The sequence below is a fragment of the Phocoena phocoena genome, chromosome 8 (genome assembly GCF_963924675.1).
Source record: "Phocoena phocoena chromosome 8, mPhoPho1.1, whole genome shotgun sequence".
NCBI lineage: Eukaryota > Metazoa > Chordata > Mammalia > Artiodactyla > Phocoenidae > Phocoena > Phocoena phocoena.
This window is the reverse complement of record NC_089226.1, coordinates 78279925-78298942: the sequence shown is the minus strand read 5'-3', so window position 1 is coordinate 78298942 and position 19018 is coordinate 78279925.

Below are 19018 nucleotides of genomic sequence, written 5' to 3'. Positions count from 1 at the left end.
CTTAGGTTTATCCTATATGGGACTCTCTGTGCTTCCTGGACTTGGGTGGCTATTTTCTTTCCCGTGTTAGGGAAGTTTTCTACTATAATCCCTTCAGATATTTTCTTGAGTACTTTCTTTCTCTCTTCTCCTTCTGGGACCCCTATAATGTGAATGTTGTTGCGTTTAATGTTGTCTCAGAGGTCTCATAGGCTGTCTTCATTTCTTTTCTTTTTTTTTTTTCTTTATTCTGTTCCACAGCAGTGAATTCCACCATTTTGTCTTCCAGGTCACTTATCCATTCTTCTGCCTCAGTTATTCTGCTATTGATTCCTTCTAGTATATTTTTCATTTCAGTTATTGTATTGTTCATCTCTGTTTATTTGTTCTTTAATTCTTCTAGGTCTTTGTTAAACATTTATTGTACCATCTCGATCTTTGCCTCCATTCATTTTCTGAGGTCCTGGATAATTTCACTATCATTATTCTGAATTCTTTTTCTGGAAGGTTGCCTATCTCCACTTCATTTAGTTGTTTTTCTGGGGCTTTATATTGTTCCTTCATCTGGTATGTAGTCCTCTGCCTTTTCATCTCATCTATCTTTCTGTGAATGTGGTTTTAGTTCCACAGGCTGCAGGATTGTAGTTCTTCTTGCTTCTGCCATCTGCCCACTGATGGATGAGGCTATCTAATAGGCTTCTGCATGTTTCCTGATGGGAGGGACTGGTGGTGGGTAGAGCTGGCTGTTGCTCTGGTGGGCAGAGTTCAGTAAAACTTTAATCTGCTTCTCTGCTCATGGGTGGGGCTGGGTTCCCTCCCTGTTGGTTGTTTGGCTTGAGGCAACCCAACACTGGAGCCTGTGCAGGCTCTTTGGTGGGGCTAATGGCAGACTCTGGGAGGGCTCATGCCAAGGAGTGCTTCACAGAACTTCTGCTGCCAGTGTCCTTGTCCTCACAGTGAAACACAGCCACTGCTGCCTCTGCAGGAGACCCTCCAACACTAGCAGGTAGGTCTGTTTCAGTCTCCTATGGGATCACTGCTCCTTCCCCTGGGTCCCAATGCACACACTACTTTGTGTGTGCCCTCCAAGAGTGGAGTCTCTGTTTCTCCTAGTCCTGTCAAAGTCGTGCAATCAAATCCCGCTAGCCTTCAATGTCTGATTGTCTAGGGATTCCTCCTCCCATTGCCAGAGCCCCAGGTTGGGAAGCCTGACGTGGTGCTCAGAACCTTCACTCCAGTGGGTTGGCTTCTGTGGTATAAGTGTTCTCTGGTTTGTGAGTCACCCACCCAGCAGTTACGGGATTTTATTTTATTGTGATTGCGCCCCTCCTACCCTCTCATTGCGGCTTCTCCTTTGTCTTTGGATATCGGGTATCTTTTTTGGTGAGTTCCAGTGTCTTCCTGTTGATGATTGTTCAGCAGTTAGTTGTGATTATAGCTCTCTCGCAAGAGGGAGTGAGGGCATGTCCTTCTACTCCACCGCCTTCCCCATATCTTCAAATATATCTTACCAAATTGTTTTAATAACCCCATAATGTTACTGATTCTGTTTTGTCCTGAAACTGTTCTCCACAGATCAGCCAGAGAAAACATTAATATTTGTACAACTTATCATTTTTTTTCTTACAAACCTTCAACTGTTTTCATTACAAATATAATTGTCTGACATTTCTACCATGGCCTAAAAGATCCAACATGCACCAGGTCTGATTTATATCTATATTTTAATTTGAGTGATCAATACATAACACCACTTTTTTTCTTCAGCTGAGATTCAAAACAATTTGGAGAGAGACTAGGTAAATACAAAAGAAATTACAGTATCACCTTTATTATTGCTAATGCCTAGATTTTCATGGATGGCTTGGATCTGTTAGCCAAGTGAGTTTACAAATATTTTTATTCCAAAATTAGGCTTAACCACTTCATAATGTGCTGTTATATCATGGCAGGTCAAACACATTGAAAGCTGTCTTGTGAAATTTGTAGCTTGGAGGAGCATAGGAAATGGTGCACTTCAGAACAATCTTCAGAGAAAAAGAGAAAGGAAGGAGTTGGTTCACATCTGTTCCTTTGTCCTTTTGCAATGCAAGAGTATAATTATTCCATAATTCCACTATTATTCTACTATATGACTGTCTACTTTCTTTACTGCTCCAATGACCTTCTTTAAATTCCTTGAACACATCCTTTTCCTTTCTAGACCATGACTCAACAGGCTGTTCTCTCTGCCTTCTTCATCTAGTCATCTCCTATTCATCCTTCATATCTCAACAGGCCTCCCATTCATGTCATGTTTATGCCATGAATGCCATATACTTTCTTAACACACTGTATCTTTTCCTTCTGTAACTTAGCATAGTTTGAATTTTTGTACTTGCATAGCTATTTAATTACAATATGTGTATTTTCCAATACATTCTAGGTTTTTTATGATCAAGGATAGTGACATTTGCTGTATATTTTACTGCAGAACCTATCAGAGCTTGGCAAAGAGTAACTAGACCAAGTGTTCAATAAATATTTGTTGAATAGAGTAAGAATTAAATTAATACTCCTGTATTAATTTGCATTTGTTTAACTACTTGCAAAGTTTTCGGATTGATATTATACTAAACACTATGGAAATATTAACTGGTTTCTTATAAGTAGATTTTTGATTTAGATATGCTAATAATAAATGAGACTAGTGTCTTTCAGACCCTTTGATCTCCGGGGCATATGGTTGGAGTGTATTGTAATTGCAAGCTAGCTACTTCAAGGTTCAATAACTGAATCAATGCTGTTATTTCTTCACATTTACAAAGCTCCAAGAGTGTCCTTTCAGATTTTCTGTCTCCATTTACTATCCTCTCCAACATATCTTTTAACTCATTCTCAGATTAATTATAAGGGTCTTTTAAAAAATTTTTATTTTATATTGGTCTGTAATTGATTTATAATGTTGTGTTCGTTTCAGGTGTACAGCAAAGTGATTGAGTTATACATATCTCTTCTTTTACAAGTTCTTTTCATGTTTAGGTTATTACAGAATATTGAGCAGAGTTCCCTGTGCTGTACACTAAGTCTCTGTTTGTTATATATTTTAACTATAGTCGTATGTATATGTCAATCCCAAACTCCAATTTATTCCTACTCCCCCCCCCGCCAACTTTTCTCCTTTGGTAAACATAAGTTTGTTTTCTAAGCCTGTGAGTCTGTTTCTGTTTTGTAAATAAGTTCATTTGTATCATTTTTTTTGAGATTCTGTATATAAGGAATATCATATCAGATTTGTCTTTCTCTGTCTGACTTACTTCACTTAGTATGATAATCTTTAATCCCTTCCATGTTGCTGCAGATGAGATTGTTTCATTCTTTTTAATGGCTGAGTAATATTGCATTGTATATATGTACTTCATCTTCTTTATCCATTCCTCTGTCGATGGGCATTTATGTTTCTTCCATGTTCTGGCTATTGTAAACAGTGTTGCAATGAACATTGGGATGAATGTATCCTTTCAAACCATGTTTTTCTCTGGATACATCCCCAGGAATGGAATTGCTGGATCATATGGTAGCTCTATTTTTAGTTTTTTAAGGAACCTCCATGCTGTTCTTCATAGTGGCTGTATCAATTTACATTCCCACCTACAGTGCAGGAATGTTGCCTTCTCTCCATACCCTCTCCAGCATTTATTGTTTGTAGACTTTTTGGTGATGGACATTCTGACTGGTGTGAGGTGATATCTCATTGTAGGTTTGATTTTCATTTCTCTAATAATTAGTGATGTTGAGCAGTTTTTCATGTGCCTCTTGGCCATCTGTATGTCTTCTTTGTAGAAATGTCTGTTTAGGTCTTCTGCCCAGTTTTTGATTGGGTTGTTGTTGTTTTTTTTTTTTTTCTTTTTAATTGAGCTACATGAGCTTTTTGTAAATTTTGGAGATTAATCCCTTGTCAGTCATATCGTTTGCAAATATTTTCTCCCATTCTGTGGGTTGTCTTTTTTTTTTTTTGCGGTACACAGGCCTCTTACTGTTGTGGCCTCTCCCGTTGCGGAACACAGGCTCTGGATGCGCAGGCTCAGTGGCCATGGCTCACGGGTCCAGCTGCTCCGCGGCATGTAGGATCTTCCTGGACCAGGGCAGGAACCTGTGTCCCCTGCATCAGCAGGCAGACTCTCAACCACTGTGCCACCAGGGAAGCCCTGTGGGTTGTCTTTTAATAACAGCATTGACAGCACCAAAAGATAATAACAATGCTATAAACATGTTGAAAGCCTATATATTAGTTTTAAAAAATACTTTCAAATCCTGAATTTTATTTCATCCTCACCGAAATCATAGGAGGTAAGTAATATACCTGGCTTAATGTAGAGTTAAGAAAAATAAGATTTCAGAAAGTTAAGTGATTAAATGAAGATGATACAGCTAATAAGTGATGGCTCTGTGTTTCAGGGTCATACCTATCATATTAAAATTAATTGATATTTCCACAATGTTAATGGACAGATTGAATATCCACTCAGAAATTAGCCTGTAGTCCCAAACTGAATTGTGAATGATCTTCTTTGAAGCATTCAATGACCATCTCATTTCAGTCCACCACAACACACCCGACTACAGCCACATATTTTGGCCTCAGTCTATTTTGTCAACATCATCAGCACCCATTTTTAAACTTTATCATGAATATATTTATTTCTCTTTCCTTAAACTGTCCCCTACAGTACTGATTGTTTTTCTCTGTCATAACATCCATTTAGCCAGGGAGGATAATTCAACAGTTGCTGTATCCCACTGCCTGCCTTTAGCTCTCTCTCTCTCAGATATACGGGTGGATGCACATGCACTTGCAAATTTCTTGACTTAAACGAAGAGCAACTTTTATATTCATTTGAAGCCTCTTCTCCTAGTGACCTCTCAGACTTTTACTTGTTTATATTATTTTTTCTATATTCATCACATGTAACAATATAAAAATCCAGTTCCTGCTATCAAAGGTGTTATACTTTTGTTGAAGAGAAAAGACAGGCATGTACAGAGAATTAAACAATGCAAGGAATAACCAAAGAGTGGTAGAAATAATAAGAGATAGAATTTAAGAATAGTGATAATAATAATGGTGACCCCTAAGATATATTGAGCAGTTAGTAAACAGGATACACACTGTCCTATATGCTTTGCATAAAAATCTCATAAAACCTTATCAGAAAGCTTCTGAGGGTCAACATTTCAGGTGAGACAAGAGAAGTTGAGTAACTTGCTCACATCACACAGCTAGTGATAAATGAAGTCAAGATTTCAGTACGGATCTGTCTGACTCCTGAGGTTAATTGCATGACTTAGAACAAAGGAAACTCTGAGCCAATTTTTTTTTTTTTTTTTTTTTTTTGTGGTACGCGGGCCTCTCACTGTTGTGGCCTCTCCCGTTGCGGAGCCCAGGCTCTGGATGCACAGGCTCGGTGGCCATGGCTCACGGGCGCAGCCGCTCCGCGGCATGTGGGATCTTCCCAGACCGGAGCACGAACCTGTGTCCCCTGCATCGGCAGGCGGACTCTCAACCACTGCGCCACCAGGGAAGCCCTCTGAGCCAATTTTTAAATCACATTGTTTCTGCTGGAAACTACCCTGCAGGAGGTAGAACCTGAGATGACCCTGGAAGTCATTTAAATTTTAGATTGATGGAGCGAAAAAGGGAGAGAAAAAAGAAATAAATCTAATGCAGCATTAGGGAAGGAAATATATTACCTCTGTATCTTAGTAGTTATCAGTCTTACCTTGGCAAGTATTTTCAGAGATTGTTGAAAATGTGAGAAGAGAATTTGACTTTAAATATTTGCATAATATTCACTGTTGCTAATCATGATTTGAAATGAGGACAGAATGGATTTGAAAGATATTAGGCTCTTCAGGTTGGTTCAGAACATACCATCTAGAAAAGCTTCAGGAGAAGTGAAAGAATCTGGAAACATTCCTTTCTTTATCACTCATTGAATAAATGCAAAAAGATAAATAAATGTTTTCAGTTTAGTGTAACACAGGAAGCCTCATATTTAGTACTGAAAGATTGATCCTTCTTTCAGGACAGATGCATTTCCACACCTCGTGTATAATCCCATCCAATGCAGATAAAAATGTTTGTGGCAAACACTAAAAGCAAGTCAGATTACTGAATAATATCATGACTTGTTCACAAAATACTATTGCAATAAGTGTCAAGACATAAGTAATAAAACAGCTTGTGAAAGACAAGAAATGATAAAGCTTTGGAATCCAAACCCTGACATTCAGTATGTCAGTGATTGGTTTCCATTACTAATCCAGTACAGGAGGCAGCCCAGATGGACCTCTCAGAAGGAAACCTAGCAACAATCAGCATCTGCCTCAGGTCTGTTTATAGAAGGACATATATCACTTCTATGTCTATCTCAAAAAATAAACCTATAGAACATTCCACTCAAAAGTGGAAGAATACACTTTCTTCTCAAGTGCACACAAAACATTCTCCAGAATGGATCACATCTTGGGTCACAAATCAAGCCTTGGAAAATTTTAAAAAATTGAAATCATATCAAGCATCTTTTCTGAGCACAATGCTATGAGATTGGAAATCAATTACAGGAGGAATACTGTAAAAAACACAAATACACAGAGGCTGATCAGTGTGCTACTAAATAACCAAGAGATCACTGAAGAAATCAAAGAAGAAATAAAAAAAAAAAAACAAATGACAATGGAAACACGACAACCCAAAACCTATGGGACACAGCAAAAGCTATTCTAAGAGGGAAGTTTATAACAATTCAATCTCACCTCAAGAAACAAGAAAAATCTCAAATAAACAATCTAACCCTACACTAAAAACAACTAGAGAAAGATGGACAAAGAAAAACCAAAGTCAGTAGAAGGAAAGAAAGCATAAAGATCAGAGCAGAAATAAATGAAGTAGAAATGAAGAAAACAATAGCAAAGGTCAATGAAACTAAAAGCTGGTTCTTTGAGAAGATAAACAAAATTGATAAACCCTCAGCCAGGCTCATCAAGAGAAAAAGGGAGAGGATACAAATCAATAAAATTGGAAATAAAAAAAGGAGAAATCACAACTGACACTGCAGAAATACAAAAGATTATAAGAGAATACTGCAAGCAACTGCATGCCAATAAAATGGACAACCACGAAGAAATGGACAAATTCTTGGAAAGGTACAATTTTCCAAGACTGAACCAGGAAGAATTAGAAAATATAAACAAACCTATCACAAGTAATGAAATTGAAACAGTAATTAAAAATCTTCCAACAGGGGCTTCCCTGGTGGCGCAGTGGTTGAGAGTCCGCCTGCCGATGCAGGGGACACGGGTTTGTGACCCGATCCAGGAAGATCCCACATGCCACGGAGCGGCTAGGCCCGTGAGCCACGGCTGCTGAGCCTGCGTGTCTGGAGCCTGTGCTCCACAATGGGAGAGGCCACAACAGTGAAAGGCCCGCGTACCGCAGAAAAAAAAATCTTCCAACAAACAAAAGTCCAGGACCAGGTGGCTTCACAGGTGAATTCTATCAAACATTTAGAGAAGAGCTAACACCGATCCTTCCCAAAGTCTTCTAAAAAATTGCAGAGGAAGGAACACTTCCAAATTTATTCTACGAAGCCACCATCACCCTGATACCAAAACCAGAAAAAGATAACACAAAAAAAGAAAATTATAGACCAATGTCACTGATCAACATAGATGCAAAAATCCTGAACAAAATACTGGCAAACAGAATCCAACAACACATTAAAAGGATTATACACCATGATCAAGTGGGATTTATCTCAGGGATGCAAGGATTTATCAATATATGCAAATCAATCAATGTGACACATAATTTTAATAAATTAAGGAATAAAAACCGTGTGATCATCTCAATAGATGCAGAAGAAGCTTTTGACAAAATTCAACACCATTTATGATAAAAACTCTGCAGAAAATGGGCATAGAAAGAACCTACCTCAACATAATAAAGGCCATATATGACAAACCCACAGCAAGCATCATACTCAATGATGAAAAACTGAAAGCATTTCCACTAAGATCAGGAACAAGACAAGGATGTCCACTCTTGCCACTGCTATTTGACATAGTTTTGGAAGCCCTAGCCATGGCAATCAGAGAAGAAAAATAAATGAAAGGAGTACAAATTGGAAAAGAAGTAAAATTGCCATTGTTTGCAGATGACATGATACTGTATATAGATAATCCTAAATATGCCTCCAGAAAACTACTAGAACTAATCAATGAATTTGGTAAGGTTGCAGGATACAAAATTAACACACAGAAATCTCTGGCATTCCTATACACCAACAATGAAAAAACAGAAAGAGAAATTAAGGAAACAATCCCATTTACCATCGCAACAAAAAGAACAAAATACCTAGGAATAAAGCTGCCTAAGGAGGTGAAAGACTTGTACTCAGAAAACTATAAAACCCTGATGAAAGAAATCAAAGATGACATAAACAGATGGAGAAATATACCACGTTCTTGGTTTGGAAGAATCAATATTGTGAAACTGACTATACTACCCAAAGCAATCTACAGATTCAATGCAATCCCTGTCAAGCTACCAATGGCATTCTTCACAAAATTAGAACAAAAAATTTTACAATTTGTATGGAAACACAAAAGACCCCAAATAACCAAAGCAAGATTGAGAACGAAAAACGGAGCTGGAGGAATCAGGCTCCCAGACTTCAAACTATACCAGAAAGCTACAGTAATCAAGACAGTATGGTACTGGCACAAAAACAGAAATATAGATCAATGATACAGGATAGAATGCCCAGAGATAAACCTATGCACATATGGTCACTTAATTTATGACAAAGGAGGCAAGGACATACAGTGGAGAAAAGACTGTCTCTTTAATAAGTGGTGCTCGGAAAACTGGGCAGCTACATGTAAAAGAATGAAATGAGAACACTCCCTAACACCGTACACAAAAATAAACTCAAAACGGATTAAAGACCTAAATTTAAGGCCAGACACTATAAAACTCTTAGAGGAAAACATAGGAAGAACACTCTTTGACATAAACCACAGCAAGATATTTTTTGACCCACCTCCTAGAATAACGGAAATAAAATAAAAAATAAACAAATGGGACTTAACGAAACTTAAAAGCTTTTGCACAGCAAAGGTAACCATAAACAAGACAAAAAGACAACCCTCAGAATGGGAGACAATATTTGCAAATGAAAGAACCGACAAAGGATTAATCTCCAAAATATACAAACAGCTCATGGAGCTCAATATAAAAAAAACCAAACAATCCAATTAAAAATTAGGCAGAAGACCTAAATAGACATTTCACCAAAGAAGACATACAGATAGCCAAGAGGCACATGATAAGATGCTCAACATCACTAATTAGTAGAGAAATGCAAATTAAAACTGCAATAAGGTATCACCTCACACTGGTCAGAAAGGCCATTATTAAAAAATCTAGGGCTTCCCTGGTGGCGCAGTGGTTGAGAGTCCGCCTGCCGATGCAGGGGACACAGGTTCGTGCCCTGGTCTGGGAGGATCCCACGTGCCACGGAGCGGCTAGGCCCGTGAGCCATGGCTGCTGAGCCTGTGTGTCCGGAGCCTGTGCTCCGCAATGGGAGAGGCCGCAACAGTGGGAGGCCCGCATACAGCAAAAAAATAAAAATTCAAAAATCTAGAAACAATAAATGCTGGAAAGGGTGTGGTGTAAAGGGAACCCTCCTGCACTGTTGGTGGGAGTGTAAATTGATACAGCCACTATGGAAAACAGTATGGTGGTTCCTTAAAAAACTAAACATAGAATTACCATATGACCCAGCAATCCCACTACTGGGCATGTACCCTGAGAAAACCATAATTCAGAAAGAAACATGTACCACAATGTTCATTGCAGCACCATTTACAATAGCCAGGACATGGAACCAACTTAAATGTCCATCGACAGATGAATGGATAAAGAAGATGTGGCACATATATACAATGGAATATTACTCAGCCATAAAAAGAAATGAAATTCAGTTATTTGTAGTGAAGTGGATGGACCCAGAGTCTGTCATACAAAGTGAAGTAAGAAAGAGAAAAACAAATAATGTACGCTAACACATATATATGGAATCTAAAAAAAAAAAAAAGGTTCTGATGAACCTAGTTGCAGGGCAGGAATAAAGATGTAGATATAGAGAACGGACTTGAGGACATGGGGTGGGGGTGGGGGGAAGCTGGAGCGAAGTGAGAGTAGCATCAACATACATACACTACCAAATGTAAAATAGATAGCTAGTGGGAAGCAGCAGCATAGCACAGGGAGATCAGCTCGGTGCTTTGCAATGACCTATATGGGTGGGATAGTGAGGGTGGGAGGGAAGCTCAAGAGGGAGGGGATATGGGGACATATGTATGCATATGGCTGATTCACTTTAGTGTACAACAGAAACTAAAGCAATATTTTGAAGCAATTATACTCTAATAAAGATCTTAAAAGAAAAAAGAAGCCCCTTAAAATCAAAAAATTAAAATAAAATAAACCTATTTTCATGGTGGCTTCTTGGCATTACCAAAGATGGAGACCTTAAAAAAAGAAAAAGATAGTTTGGCAAAACCAAATACTGTGTTGCTGTGTTTTTGGGTTTGCGTTTTCGTAAAGAAAAAGAAAAACTGAAGTTGTTCTCTAAAATAAGTCACTGTATGCATTCTTTATATATATATATATACATATGTATTTATTTGGCTGCGCCGGGTCTTAGTTGCAGCAGTCGGGATCTTCATTGCTGCATGTGGGATCTTTAGTTACAGCATGAGGGATCTTTAGTTTTGCATGTGCACATACACATACCTTCACATCTGGGGTTCCTACAGGGAGGTAACTGTCTTAGTCATCTTTGTAATATGGCACAATGTTGCTCCACAATGGTACACATGTTCTAAGTACTCACTAAACATGAAATGAATTAAATTATTTTCCCTGTGAAGAATGAAGACCCATACAGAGAAAAATTGGTGGTCACATCTACAGGCCTAGATGTCTCAAATTCTTCTACAGAAGAGAAAACATGGAACAGTTGCAGTGGTCTTCATGTAGTCCAGCCAAATAACTGTGTGTTGCCATACTGCTATTTAAGCTTTAAGATGACTTGTGGCTAATGATGTTTGAAGATAGTCTCCTTATCTTTATGTTGCAGAATCTTATCTTGTCTGTGTACTTATAACCATGCCCTTTGTTTTCAGTTAACAATAAGGAATTAGTTTGTTTCACCATGATACCATGCAGCTTATTTGATTTTCTATCCTTATTTGATCTCCATTCAAGATGTGGAGGTTCAGTACTCTCACAGTAGCCCTCGGTGACTGACCTTAAAAAAACAGGAGCCATATTGAATGACACACATGACACTTGTATTCTCTGTTTGCCAGGTATAGCCCTGACTACCTTCTAAGCACTCTGGAAATTTTCGCATTGGGGAATTCTCCCACAGCCCCATATTGACTGGGATAATATCACAATTATGTTTTTAGTAGTTGTATGCACCTTAGAACTCCAGATTTTTCTTTTTTTTTTTTTTGCGGTACGCAGGCCTCCCACTGTTGTGGCCTCTCCCACTGCGGAGCACAGGCTCTGGACGCGCAGGCTCAGCGGCCACGGCTCATGGGCCTAGCCGCTCCGCGGCATTGTGGGATCTTCCCGGACCGGGGCACGAACCCACGTCCCCTGCATCAACAGGCGGACTCTCAACCACTGCGCCACCAGGGAAGCCCAGAACTCCAGATTTTTAAAAGTGGTTATCTCTGAGGAAATTAGATAAGGAGAAGAGATCAGGATTAGATCAGGTGGGAAGCCTAGAACAAAAGTTCCTCTGATTTAAAATGATAGTCAAGGGCTTCCCTGGTGGCGCAGTGGTTGAGAGTCCGCCTGCCAATGCAGGGGACAGTGAGAGGCCCGCGTACCAAAAAAAAACCAAATGATAGTCAATGGCAGCATTAAAAAATGCATTTCTGGGGAATTCCCTAGCTGTCCAACTGCCATGGACCCAGGTTTGATCCCTGGTCGGGGAACTAAGATCCCACAAGCTGTGTGGCATGGCCAAAAAAAAAAAAAAAGATGCATTTTTGTTCATGTTGAAGCTCTGAATAAACAGTGCTTTCCATCTTTAAAGGGTTACTCGGGAAGCTGAAACTTGCCATTGGAGAACTTTGCTTCAGTACTCATTATAAGGGAACAGAATTCTGGGTTGTTTGCATTATTTTGGTGATGCTTACATCCTGCCTAGAAAAGCCTATGACTGCTAGAGGAAGTGATTAGGGATGAGACTGAACTGCATTTGTAGTCATTGTCAAGCAGATTCCAGGGAGACTATAAGCATTGTTTTTACCACAAAAGACTTTTTGCACTAAAGTGCTGTTTAATGGGTAGCTTCTACTCAGAAAATCATCATGTTAAAAAGATGTCTTCCTGTATTATGTTTGAGAAGAAAGTAGTATAGGTAGCAGTAAAGGGTATCAAAGAGAGAATGAATTGGATGTCTTCTACTTATGATTTTGTGAGCTTTAGCTTCTACATGTGTAAAGCAGAGGCAATGTCTGCCATGCTTGGAGGCTCATCTCTCTCTACACTACCTTAATGTCTCCTCACAATCCATTCATGACAACTCACAACTGAACTTTACTGAGTGATTATTGTGTGTAAAGAAGTCTTTTATGTGTTTTACGTGTGTTAATGTAACCAAGCAGGACCCCGTGGGGGGCCTTCCCCCATATCCTCTGCTTTAGCTCCAGTATTTGATGCACATTTCCTGAGTTGTTTTGCAGATGTTAAAAAAAAACCCTCTCCAACAAATGGAGGATGTTAACTACTTGATGACCGTGAGCACATAGCCCCAGACCTCTTGGAGCCTAAGGACTGATAATGTTAACCCCTGTGACACCACCCTGCTACCTCAACATCAGCCAATAAGAGAATTGTGCACAAGCTGGTCACATACCCTGCAACCCCACCTCCCTTACCTGGCTTTTCAAAGTGCTTTGCTAAAACGCTTCAGGGAGTTTGGGGCTTTTAGGGCATGAGCCACCCACCTCCTTGCATGGCCTTGCAATAAACCTTTCTCTGCTCGACTCCGACATTTCAGTTTGTTTGGCCTCTCTTGTGTGTTGGGCACACTTCTTGTGATAACATTAACCCTTTTAATCCTTATAACATTTCTATGAGGTTCATGCTATGATAATCCACATTTGACAGATTAGTAAACCAGGGCACAGAGAGGTAGGTAATTTGCTCCAATTTATACAACTAATAAGGGGTGAAAGCTGTTCCATGAACCCAGATTATCTGGTCCAGAACTATAGTCTTAAATTTTACTGTCCTAAATTCCAATCTCTGAAACTTTGGCTTGATCTAGGTCTGCCAGAAATGTTTTTCTTGTATCCTTCCCTAAAGTAATTCCCAGTCACTTTTCAAGGTTCTCTACAGGTGTAAGCTCTTTTTAGAAATATTTCCCTGAATTCTCCCACCCCAAGCTCCTCCGTGCTACTATGGAAATCAGTGTTAACAACCTGAATCACACTATAATTCAATTGCTTTTTCCTACTTTCTTTGTTTTTCCCACCTTGTTTGAGAATCTTAAGGGCAGAGATGTTATAATTCTCAATAAGTATTTCCTGAATGTAAATAGTAATATGTGGAGATAACATGAGATAATCTGGTAAAACTGTTTTCTGGATCGTAAAGTACCATGCAAATATTACATATAATGATTATCCATTCATAAGGCACTCAGACAGCATTCTCTATATTGAAAAGAAAATAGGAAAACTTTGAAAGGAAAATAGTACAACAATGCAAGCATTGCTAATTTATGCCTGATAAAATAGAAAACATTAACTTTACTGAATAGCAGATATTAAGTAAAGAGATTTTCTGCCAGTAAATATCATGATTTGATACCAGATGCTGATGAAGAAGAGTGACAATGCAGCCTAAATCCATTATACACTTTGTTGAATAGCAGAATAAGAAGGTGAGAGAAGCCTTGCCACATCAGTGCCTTAATATATGCTGTGAAGATAGATATCTCTGTATTCCTGGGAGAATGCACAGTGAGAATGAAGGCAGGAGTGCTAAAAAAGGATCACAAGGCTCTCCTTCCAAAAACAAGTGAATTAATCACTGGCATCTTTGTCTAACGTGGAAACAGTAGCGGAGAGAGTCTGGAAGTCAGCTTAGAAGAAGATATAGCTGGTTTCCAGAGTCAGAAGCTCTTCTTACTATAGATTTGGCCCCTTGAGAAGGTTGTGGTGCAGTTCCTATTCCTTCCAACTGTGGATAGTAATATCTACATCATCGGATTCTTGTGGAGATTTGAAGGTGATTATGTAGATTGAGCTGGACATCAGCACATATATAACAGGCATTTAATAAATGTCAATTTTGTCTAATCTCCAAACCGTTGTTTTCCTCATATGTGTAGCGATCTACACTAATTAGTAGGCTAGGGTATAACATAGTTTTAACATTTTGGTTTTAAGTGATTGCAAATATAGGCCTTGTTTAAATTAGAGTTTCCTTTAAAACTCTTCTTAACTAATCCTATTTATATATGTAATCAAAATATAATTGATTACAACGGTTACCTGAGTTATGGTTGTATTATAATTACTCTCAGAAAGTGTATGAATCTACAGTGTGTCTAACCCTAATTCCTTAGTAATCAATATACTATAGCATTGTCCAAGAACAATAGAATTTAACAATTCACTGTTAGATACAATACACTTATCCCTAAGAACATCTATGACTGCAAATCATATAAAACAAAGCAGTGAAGAAATAGACTGAGGAGGGCAGAGATTGTTTTATAACTTCCATTTCCAATTTAAAGGATATTTGAATTTCTACATAGCATAAACACTAGACTTAAACACAATTCAGCACTTATATCATAAACAGTGCTGACTACTTATAAAAAGAAGTGTGGATTAGATAACGTGCCTGAAGTGACGCATACTGTGGTTTAACCGCGGCTCAAGGACTAGGAGTGGAGAGAGGAAGTTGAGAATTATAAAGCAGGACTTTTAATATGTATTCACGTTCACGTTCATCATCACAGATAGCCAGGGAATATATTACTTTTTCTAATTTTTATAGATGAGGAAATAGGCTATAGAAGAATTAATGCACTGGGCCAGGACACATAGAGATAAGGAAAGTCTTATGAAACTTTAGGGTCAGTAAAATGTTCATGATGATAACACTTAGTGTCTGTGAAGTGCCAGACACTGTCCTAGAGGTTCAAGGTATAAAAGTCAGGGAGGCAAACAAAGTTGTTCATTTCACAGAGTTTTTTTTTTTCCTCCCCTGGGGAAGATGGGCCATAAAGAAGTCATCCAATAAATAACTCGCATAACTTTCAGAATGATAAGTGCTGTGGCATAAATAAATCTGGAAGAGGGGATAGGTCATGATGAGGGAAACACTCATATTTTATATAGTTTAGCCATGAAAGCTTTCCTGAGATGTGAAATTTAAGCGCTATCCAAGGGATGTGAAGTAGAAAGTCCTGAGAAGCCCTAAGGGCAGATGTTCTAGGTTGGGGCCCTTGGTAGAGATGAGCTTAGCATGTTCCAAGAATTGCAAGACAGGGGTAATGGGACCAGAAGGAGCAAGGGTGGGGGGTGGAGATGATAGGAATTGATGTCAGAGAAGGAAGCAGCAGCTAAATAATGCATGGGCTTGTAGGAACTTTGAATACTTTTAGCTCAGGGAGTGAAATAATCTGATTTGTGTTTTCAAAGGATGGAAAAATTATTGGATATCATAATTCCTAGATATCTCACATTTCAGTAAGTCTTACATTAATCATTGTATAATTCCTGGCCCCTAAAAGAAAGGGATGACACACTCCAAAACAAGTGTTTACTGAATGGAAGGTTTACAGAGGCTTGAATAGGGTTAAGAGCTCCCCAGTGTATTCAGTGGTTTCAGATATAGCCTTTGCTCCTACCAATAATTTCTGTTGTATAATCATTATTAAGAACCTGGGCCAGTATAGTGACTCTTTTCTGCCTCACAGTTTAATGGCCTAAGGAGTCCACATGAAGATGAGAATGTTGTATGGCTGTATTCCCACATTGAGGCAATTTCCCATCTGGGTACAAGGCTTCTCAACTTACTGAACCAAAAGAAAAAGGGACAGGAAGCAAAAATTTCTCAAGGGAATTATTAAGTGAAATAGTGTCAAGAGCCACTTTCATTTCTATATTTTAATCCCCGGCTGCATGTAATGCATCTACAAGGGAGACTTCACCTTATGTTACTTACTGCTCTAGAGCATGTACTACACCCTTTAAGTGCGAACCATGTGCTTACAGGGTGTTTTCTCCTAGCTGTTGCTCTAACTGAACTTTCAACAGTTTTTTCTGTGGTTCTATCAAAAGAGCTTTTTCCTGATGATGGGATTGAGATTGGAAAGCTGATGCAAGCCAGTACTTTAAATCTCAAGTGAGTACATTCGTGTTGACAAATTAAAAAAAAAAAATCATACATGTACTCATGATCCTTCTGATTCAAATTGGCAAGATCTTGTAATTTTTCTGTTGTGTAGGCTAACTCCTCTTGGGCCAGGCTTTGTTTTTTGTGCCAGCCACGTTGGCAGCTGCCTCTCAGTATGTGCTTAGAGGTCATGAGGGAAGGTAGAAATATGTTCTCTTTAGCAAGAAAGTTCTGTGTGATTTAGATGCTCAAGTCCTTTTCCTTGGCTACGTCGGATCAGGTGTTCCCATCCTATATCTCAGAGCCTCAGTCTTTTCCCTACACTATTGGAAAATTGGATGGGGAATTCCCTGGTGGTCCAGTGGTTGAGGCTCCTCGCTTTCAGTGCCAAGGGCCCAGGTTCAATCCCTTGCAGGGAACTAAGATCCCACAAGCTGTGCAGTGTTGCCAAAAAAAAAAAAAAAAAAAAAAGGATGAATTGAAGACAGTGGATTTGGCAACTTTACAACCTGTATATTCAGACCCAGAGATTGTTCCACAATCATTAAAACTGGTAAATAGTTCTTTTCTCTCCTGTCCTGAATTGGGCATTAAAAGCATATACTTTGTCCATTTTTCTGTGTAGCCTCTAGTTTTCTCACAAGTAGCATCTTAAGCCACACCTTTTCTTTATTCTTCCTTGTCATTCTAAGTTGTCAAAGATACTCTAACTCTCACATCTCACACTCCGTTTGCACTACTTTGCATACCCTATCACTGTAAATTGTATAATCATGATGTCATTGCAAATCATATGCTCTCCGGGTCCCATTCTCACCAGAATATTCATGCATTTGTCAAATATATGAAAAATCCGATCCCGTATTCCCGTTTTGAGAATCTCTTGGATCCCCTCCTGGTATCATCGTATCAAGGGTTCCAGCAAGAAAGTAAGTGCAGGCTCAAAAGGGGTTATTAAATACCGTTTAATAGAAGGACTAATATGAGAATATGGACAGTTAAAGAAAACTACCAAGGATTGATGAAGCACCCTGGGCTAGCAGCTGAGTTAAGCAATTACTACCTATGATTTTAAGGGGACAGAAGGTGAGAGTTACTAGCAGAACCTGAGAGCAATCCAGCTGTAGATAAGAACTACCAGTCAAGAGAGGAAATTTTAACAGAGGAAATTATTCACTGCCAGCCTAAAGCCCTGAAAGTAGAGAGCCTCTTTTTTTATCCCACTCTTCAGTCTCTTTCTAGTATTTATCATTGGTCAAAACTAAATAGAAATCGGAGAACAGAGAAACCATTTAGATAATACTTCTGGGACACCGTTTTTGTGCGTGATATCTGGCGGTATCTACGAAAAGAATACATTGGCCTTGCATGTGAAGCTTCAGCTACTGAGAACCAGGCTAAACAATTCTCGTTTACTCTCAAACTCTGAAACTTTAGGTGTCTCAGACCAGGAATCCACAAATTTAAAAGCACCCTGTGAGAACTGTGCTGCAGTATGGTAACTAAGCTTTAGAGTCATTTGTCAAGGACTGTGTTTTGTTATTGATTTCTTGAAAAACAATCAGGCAAGATGGGCATTAAAATTGCACCAATTTACCGAAATTGCTGTGGCTTTGGTAACTCCTCTATAGGCTGCAATTTGAAATGAACCGTCAGAGACAGTGTTCCATAGAATCCCTTATTATGCCAGTCCCTTTTCATGCTATCTATAGTATAATAGAATAATGATAAAAAGAACAGGTTTGGGTATAATTCATTTTAGCAAATACATTTTTATCTATCATGGATGATTATTAACTGGTTGGAAAATTAAGTGTGATTCTCAAAAGGCATTCCCAAGAAAGTTTCTATAATTCAGTTAGGTGATAAAAAACAATCCAACATCATTTATTCAATATCTATTATATTTCTAACAGTGTTAAAGGCTGTCTCAAAGAACTGGGAAATTATTACATACTTCCTTTTAAAGGTTAATTGACCCCCTGACACACAGGATATAGATACAGCAACTCATACTGCTGGTGTGGGGCACTGGACATCAAAATTGGCCTTTTTTTAATAAAAAATAAAAACTCTATCACTTCCAATTTGATATTTTCTCCAAGGTTCACACCTGTGTTTCTGTATAACACAAATTGGTTTTTGTTAATATATAGAGTAACTTTAAATTTTAAGTTATATATCTATTTTAAATACATATTAAAGAAATATAAGTAGATGAGTCAAAAATTTGAATTTTTGAATTTAAAGAAATATATTAAACAAACAGATAGTATGCAGATAACATTATGAATGTGGTATGTAAATGGATAAAGTTTGGGAAATATTACCTTATAAAAAGCTACTTACAAGGGTAATAAAGATTATAGTAGGATGCATAGGGTGGAACATATTAGGAAAAATTGGTGTCTTTGGGGGTTTAGCATCTAACTGTACTAGGTGCAAACATGATGTCAGTAGTAGCCTACCAAATGATTAACAATTATTAGGTGTTAAGTCTACTTTTTAGTAGATTGAAATGATAATTTCACAACCACATATAAATAAAATACA